General features: G+C 46.7%; 1 long non-coding RNA gene across 1 annotated transcript; it reads left to right on the forward strand.

Moving 5' to 3' along the window:
- The first annotated feature begins 2,201 nt into the window (after nt 1–2,201).
- On the forward strand, nt 2,202–7,536 carry LOC135908438 (uncharacterized). The gene is made up of 2 exons (XR_010566330.1): nt 2,202–2,642; nt 7,441–7,536. It is a non-coding gene; the product is annotated as an uncharacterized lncRNA (long non-coding RNA).
- The last annotated feature ends 854 nt before the right edge of the window (nt 7,537–8,390 follow it).

Raw genomic sequence — 8,390 nt, forward strand, 5'->3', positions numbered from 1 at the left:
CATTTTTCTAACTTCTGCAGAGTTGCATTCACAACTTTCATAGTTAACCAGCTCCGTTTTCATTCTTGCTTCCTAAAATATGCCCTCCTGTCACGCATAATTTGGAAGGCCTTCTGTTAGCTATGGGTATTGTATTTCAAGACTATCAGTGCAATGTTGCATGAAGAAACCTATTCTTGGAGTGAATTATTGTTCAGCTTGATATCATGATACTGCTGCATGGTTGTTATTTAACTCTGCAAGAGAATGGTCCTGCCATCTTACCAAGAGTGCATTTCATGGGTATTACTCTCTTTCTTGTGACATTAGTTTATGAGGCTCACAGATATGTATCTGTGTCAACAATAACACCTGACATCTAATTTTGTGCAACATGCACTACATTTAATCAGATAAAAGTTGCATGTTTTGTCTCTTGAACCAGTCTGCTCAGTGGTAGGAGGTCGAGACCACAAATGAGAATGGCTGGCCAAGATCTGTGTTATGCATCTGACAAGATTTCATGGTGGCAAGAGGACATGTTGGACCTGATGTGTTCTTTCTAATTATTGTGCACAGAGTTATCAGCATGATAATATCCTTAATGCTATAAAGAGTACCTCCAGCAAGCAGTCTATATGCTTACGCCTTTTTGTTGCTTATGGCAACAAAATCCAACATCCTTTGAAACATGCTCACTTGCTGTCTGATGCACAAAACGAAGAACGCTGCCTTCTCTTAATTTATTAGCAACAAGAAAGCCACTCTGGAAGCAATTATATACATACACAGCAACACACACTAAAAGCTACAAATGGGAGAAAAAACACAAACTAGGCTAACAATAAAAGAAACCTGACACCCAACAAGTGTTACATGTTACTCAAGTATGCACATTCAACCTGAGTTAAAGAGATAGATGGTCGACTCCCGCACTCCTGTGCATGCATGTGGATATGTTAAGCCTCAGCTACTCTTTCTATATCATAACTGTCCCCATGTTTGTGAAATCTGGTGTACAACTGCAAGAACAATGATGGCTTGACAGGTGGTTTACCTTTCAATGAGTTCTATAAGGATGATGCATCAACTCTTCCAGCCAATGTACACATTACCACATAAAAGCAGCAGCTTATAAACAGTACAACACCATACGGCACAAATTATATATATGCCACGTGTTATTAAACTTACATCAATAAAGTACATTAGAATTGGTGCTAAGGCTGGTGCACAATATATGCATATACTTTAAACAATCATAAATAATGCAGGAGCTTGGAATATGATTGGCTATTTTCGGAACTGCTTTCATAATACAAAAGTCAAGGCTTTGTTTTTGGCATCACCCACTCCAATTCGTTTTCTTTCTTTTTCCAATTGAAGCATTGGCAAGGTTTGTGCCATGCGCTTCGACCGTGATTTTTCCTTGTTCGCGCACGGCCATGACCATAATACAAGAAAATCGCCCCAGTAACGCAGTGGTCCCTGCCTACTTTTTCATATACTTTACCGCAATACATTACGTATGCTTCACCGCGTAACATGACTGTATTGCGGCAAAGTTTATGTTATGGAACTGACATTATGTAACGGACCTTTTGTCATTCTGCTGCTCGCATGAGCATAAGCTCGCACAACCACAAAACACAGACTTGGCTTGCTGCTGGTTGATTTTCTAGCTAACATTTCGAGACGTCCACGTTGTTTACACAAAAATCGGTGACGTTTCTCGCGCTCGTACGCGCTTCAAAGGGCAGGGCAACGTGACCACCTATAAGTAAGGCAGTGATAAGCGGCAACGAAATCCACACAAGGTACATCAACTTCCATAAAGCTACTGGGCAACGCCATCAATAACTGGCACGTACAGGGGCCACCCGGGAGCTGGCAAACACTGCGATGACATCCACACAAACTACGTCGCTTTCCACAAAGCTATTGGGCAACATGATCGGTCACAGGCACAAGTGCAGTCCGCAAAACATTACATAGGCAGAACTACTACGGCCACACTCAATCACTTCGCCGCAAGCTCTCACATTTAACGACATCTGTTATAACTGCAGTGTTCTTATCCTTTTTCAGTTGAAGTCTACAGCTACACGTGCCAATCTGGTTGCCTATCTTATGTTTTCTTACTTCGTTTCCCTTCCCCTCCTTCCTTAACCTGTCTGTATATTCTGAAGTGCACTGCAAATAAACGCCCATTCTGCCAGCTTGTCAGCATGTGTCTGCCTCGCCTGCGTCAAGCGCAGTGTCCGACCTACGATGTAACAGTGGCGACGAGAAACGGAAAGCAAAAACCCTGGCAAAACCTTGAAGCGCAGGACGGCAGCTACGCTACGGGGCGACGACTCGACGATGGCACACCAGCAACTGCCCGACTTCGACGACGAAAGAGACAACTGGAAAGCCTATGTTATCAAGGCAGAGGCATACTTTGAGGCAACGGGTGTGAAGGAGTCGGCAAAGAAACGGGCACTTTTGGTGGCAGCTTTAAGCACGCGCACCGTTCAAATATTAGCAGGACGAGTAGCGCCGAAGAAGCCGAATTCTTTGGAATACGAAGACGTCGTGAAAGTCTTGGACGAGTTTTTTTTATCCCAAGCGCCATGAGATTACCGAAAGCTTTCGCTTCTTCAACCGCTGCCAGCTTGACGGTGAGTCTGTTCAAGAATTCATTACTGAAATTCGTCGAATTGCGGACAACTGCAATTTTGGTACCATGCTCGACCGAATGCTACGGGATAGAATTGTGTGCGGCACAGGCACGTACCCAAGAGGGGGCCAGGGGGGGGCCGCGTCACCCCAGAAATTAAGACGCATAACCCCCCCCCCCCCCCCAACCCCCGCCATCACTTCTCACACACATTCCTAAAGCGCCGCCAAATCAATGTTGAGACGTGACAGCTATTCGGAGGTCAATATTTTGTTGCCTTTTTCACTCCTTTTGGATGGCGGTAGTTGTCTGCGTCTCCTGGGATGTGAAGGCCAGTTTCCTCATCAATTCGGTGCCCACTCGATTAACTCCAGATGCATTCAGTTGTCACCGTCTATTCAATGGTCACGCGCATCGTTGTCTTCGTTAGTTCAACCTTCTTCATCTACACTGATCCAGGGACCGGGAAAGGGATTCAGTTCGTGGTCAGCTGGTCTGTATGCACGTGGAAAGAGTTGCGGCCAGAGAAAATGGCAACTGTGTTTAACTTTTCTTTTTGTTTCATTATTTCTTCGAGTGACGGCTTGCCGCGACGCCGACAGATCCTCGGAACCATATACCCGTGATATGGGTTAGATAAGGTGGAAAATAAGATAATGCGAGACAGCGTCCATCATCAAACCCTGCAGTTACCCTTAAAATTACAGGCAATATGACTGTCACCCGTTAACTCGTCTGGCTTTTGCCTAAGTGTACAGCACTTTTCATGCAAAATTGGCAACTGGAAACAAGACTCTCAGGGAGTTAAGCGATCTATATACTAAGCGATATACTAAGGGAGAGGGCCGAGACAACAGCCAAACAGGAAGGAAAAGCGAAAATTAACAAATTTAGCCATTGTTTATGAAACTATTTATGGATCAACATCTCTTTATTTAAAAATGAACAGAAAAAACGCCGCCGGAAGTGGAGGACAATTCCGTGTGTTCTGAATGACGCTTCTACAGTTACATTAGAGCCGCCTAACGTAACCACGTCTCTGCTGTGCTTATGTAGGTGTTTTTATAACCTTCCGCGGTGGGCGCAGTAGGTCTAGAATCGCAGTTTCCTGCGCCATACGCGGTCGTACGCGACTGGCGGCCACGCATCGTTACGTAACTTCCCTAATAACAATACGAGTTGGTTGTGGCACTTGTTACAGCAGTAAACGAGGGATCCAAAAGAACTGTATAATTCTTCCAGAGCTAATTCAAAAAGCGCTAATATAGTCTGATACAACTTCAGTCTGCAATGAAGCCCCGCCCACGCCCTCATCACCGCCAGCCACTGTTCCTCCGCGAGGCTGTAAATAATTCGTACTTCAAACTTTTTCTGATACCCAAAAAAGGCGGTAACTACAAAAATAAAATTATTAGCGTGCAATTTTGTGCCTTTACCCTCGCCTATATGGTATAATAGCGAATACCTAATTCTTTATTAAATTGAAATAACATGCTTGGCTTCGCTACAACTATTTGTTGTGAAGTTCAGTTGGCAGTGAAGTTTGATGAGATAAAGAAGTGAAGTTTCATGAGCAGTGAAATGAACCGCACCGCGGACTTTTGAAGACTCCATACATTTTGTCCGTGTCTTTTGCACGCATCATTACTTCTGCCGATGAAAAGACTCTTCAAGAAGAGAAGACGCTCCGGAGGTATCAAGTACAACGCCACATTAGAGAGTTTTAGAATAGGGGCCCCAAACGTTTTGCAGCCCCGAAGAAATAGCGTCGAAGCCACTGCGCATGCGCAAGACGCAAACTCCGTTTGGGTTTTGCGTTGGGAACGCTATTTCACCGATTTAGCGGAGTCCAAATAGCGGCCCCAAAAGCTTTGCGTCGGCAAACATGGCGGCACCCATCGAAGCGGCGGCTCTAACCTAGCACAAAATTCGGTTCGATTCGCGGTAACGCGTGAAGTTCGCAAGCTAGTAGAAGTGACTGCGGTTATCGCTTTCTCTCAACTAGCGTGTGTTATGAAGATTGACTCATTAGACGCCGCTGATTTTGAATTCGATTGTAGATTTTATGGCTCGTAGGCCTAACGTGGCTAAGCTTGGCTGGTGAAGGCTAGTAAAGTTGGTTTGCTCAAAACTAAGCGCAGCTAATTTTTTGCTGCTTACAGAATAACCTCTAAATTGTAATTAAACGCGAATACACGCATGTCAAAATTATTATTCCTATCATAAATTGGTATATTTTATTTAATTATTTATAATAGCTTTTCTTTGACGCCGTATTGGCGCTGTCAGCGCAAGACGCTATCCGCAAACGTAAAACCCTATTCTAAAGCTCTTCACTCCTACGTGCCCCAACGCTAACACCCGCAAAGCTCTTTGGGGCCCCAAACTATTGGGGCCCCTATTCTAAAACTCCCTATTGAAATGGCCGCATGACGACGATTTTGTTTGCTTCTGTGATTGGCTGGCGGAGTAACCTAACTCCTTGCGGTCCGTGTGTCTTTGTTGCCAGCTGTTGTTCTTTTTAGGTTCTATTCTACTACAGTAATCTTTATTTTACACTTTGCTTTTTTACTGGTTCTTGGCAGTGTCCTTTCTGCGCTTCTTTTCTGCGCGAGTTTGCCAAGTAAACGAGAGGTGTATCGCACAGGCGTACGTGTAAAATACACCTTATTTCATTTCTCTTCTGTGGGTTTACGCGTTCTTATGGCAAGTGGTGGGCGTTATTCACATTTGTAATAGAAGTACCCCCCTCATTTGCATAGAAAAGCTACCTTGGGTTGCCCCCCCCCCCTTCCAAAACAAAATCCTGGGTACGTGCCTGGTGCGGCATAAGATCGAGTGCACTGCAGAAACAACTCCTGACAAAGACAGATCTGTCCGTAGAGGAAGCTGAAACGATGGCACTGTCGGCTGAAGCTGCAGATAAGGACGCCAATAAAATGGCCGCAGACACGTCGGTGGTGCTTAAAATTAAGGCGCAGTCAGCCTCAACGAAAGAGGTACTGGCCGAATGTGGGCGTTGTGGCAGCATATAAAGCACAACAGTAATGCCTGCCGTTGGAGTAATGCTCGTTGTTATCGCTGCGATCGACGTGGTCACCTAGCAGTACAATGCCGGAACGAAGAAAGCGCAAGATCTTGAACTCGAGAAGGAGCCCGGAGATTTCGTGGCAGAGTACTGACTGTTCAGGAAGGGGAGACAGATGAAGACATAGAGGATAGCATGCACATTTGGACGCTAAAATCGACGCGGGAGGTAAATGTGAAACCCCCAATGCGATGCACCTTCACATGGGGAGATGTGGACATATCAATGATTATCGATATGGGTTCCCCGGTCTGCGTCGTGTCCCGACAGCTATTTGAGCAGCACAAAAACACTTGGCCTTCGCTACGGCCTTCACGCACGCAGGTATCATGCTACCTCGGAAAATTCTCAGTTTTTGGAGAGCACCTCTTGCCGGTGTCGTACGACAGTACAACTTTGGAATGCACATTGGTGGTGCTAGATCGCCCCGGTCCAAGCTTATGTGGTCGAGGCCTAATTTCCCTCCTGAGCAACGCAGGCTCCCCCGTCCTCAGCCTCTCAGTCAAGCCGCTGGCCACACAGCCGTCTACCACCACGCAGATCACTGCTGACGTGTTTTCCGAGTTTCCAGATGTTTTCAGCTCGGATCTGGGCCTCATCAAAGGACCCGCGGCACACCTACAGCTGAAGGAGGGAGCCACGCCCAAGTTCTGTAAAGCCCGATCTATTCCCTTCGCCCTACGCCACAAGGATTCTGAAGAGCTTGATAGGCTCGTGGCATTAGGCGTATTGTCACCAGTGCCGCATTCCGAGTGGGCTACGCCCATTGTACCCGTCCTTAAGAGGGACGGCACCGTTAGGATTTGCGGCGACTTCAAAGTCACTTTAAATTCGGCATGTGAGCTGGAGCAGTACCCATTGCCAGTAATCAGACATGTTCGTGCCCTTAAGCGGTGGAAACCATTTCGGCACACTAGATTTACGTGACGCATATAACCAAGTCTCTCTCGATGAGGCATCGCGCCAGTTATGCGTGATTAACACGCATAAAGGTATTTTCTGCTACAACAGATTGCCTTTCGGCACTACCTCTGCGCCAGCCATTTTTCAACGCAGAATAGAAACAGTTCTACAGGGCTTATCAGGCGCGCAAGCTTATCTGGACGATGTCTTGGTGTCCGAAAGAGCAGGAAGTGACGACGTGCTAAAAGTCGTTCTACAGCGTTTCCGCGAGAATGGTGTTAAACTGCGCCTCGACAAATGCAAATTTCGGCAAGCGTCCGTTACATATCTCCGCCATCGAATCGATCAGCAAGGGTTGCACCCAATAGAGAAGAATGTCCAAGCTATCACAGAAGCCCCTAGCCCGAAAAATGTAGCTGAGCTTCATTCTTTTCTTGGCATGATCACTTTCTACGCAAAATTTTTGCCGAACATATCGTCTCTGCTCGCTCCACTGTACCGGCTGTTGGAAAAGAACAGACATTGGCTCTGGGAACAAGAGCAACAAACGGCGTTCGATAAAGCAAAATGGTGTTTGCAGCAAGCAGGTGTGTTGGTTCACTTCGACCCTTCACAACCGCTGAAACTAAAGTGCGACGCATCGCAAAAAGGTATCGGCACAGTCCTTTTTACACGAAAGGGAACGTCAACAAGCCTATTGGATTTCGTTCAAGGACATTGTCGAAAGCAGAAAAAAATTATTCGCAACTTGAACGTAAAGCACTGGCCCTCGTATTTGGAGTAATGAAGTTTGGTGATTATCTTCTAGGCCGAGAATTCATCCTGGTCACAGATCACCAGCCGCTCCTGGGCCTGCTGATCGAGACCGCATCGGCCCACTACGCCTCTGGCTGCTGCTCGCATACAGCGCTCGGCGCTGTATTTGGGAGGATTTCGCTACAAGTTACAGTATTCGCCAGGCAAGAAGCTCCTGAACTCGGACGCGCTTAGTAGGTTGCCACAAGAAACTTTGGCGCCAACCACGGAAGGGAAACCACCTTACTACGTTCTGGCACTCGCATGTGTCCAGGAGGGGCCGGTCTCGGTAGAACAACTGCAGGCGCTGACGGCAGGTGACGCAGTATTTTCAAAGGTCGTGCAGTACACAAGAGACGGGTGGCCTCCAAGCTCTAAAGCATTAGAACGAAGCTTACTCCCCTTTTACGACCGCAAACTGGAACTGTCATTGGCCCCACCGTTTGCTATATTGGTGCCGTAGAGTTGTCATTCCAGTTAACGCGCAACATAGAATGTTGCCCATGTTGCACGAGACATATCAAGGATCATCGGCTATGAAATCAATCGCTCGGTCAGCTTTTTGGTGGCCAGGAATGGACCACGACATAGAACAGCTGTCAGCGGGGTGCACAAGCTGCATCCAAAATCGACCAATGCCGGCATCTGCTCCCCCAGTTAACTGACCGACCTGCCAGGAGATCTGGTCAAGAGTGCATCTAGATTTCGCGGGGTCAATCAAAGGAAACGTGATCCTTGTTCTCGTAGATGGTCACAGCAAATGGATTTAGGCCGTACCAATGAAACAGGCGACCACATCATCGACTATTACTTGCCTGAGCAGCCTCTTTAGCAGGTTCGGCATCCCTCGCACCATTGTTTCAGATAATGGGACGCAGTTCACTAGCCAAGAATTTACTGATTTTGCGAACAATAACATAACCAACTGCGCACGGCTGCGTTTCATCCACAGTCGAATGGCCT

This window comes from Dermacentor albipictus, unplaced genomic scaffold (assembly GCF_038994185.2).
Source record: "Dermacentor albipictus isolate Rhodes 1998 colony unplaced genomic scaffold, USDA_Dalb.pri_finalv2 scaffold_134, whole genome shotgun sequence".
NCBI classification, from domain to species: Eukaryota; Metazoa; Arthropoda; class Arachnida; order Ixodida; family Ixodidae; genus Dermacentor; species Dermacentor albipictus.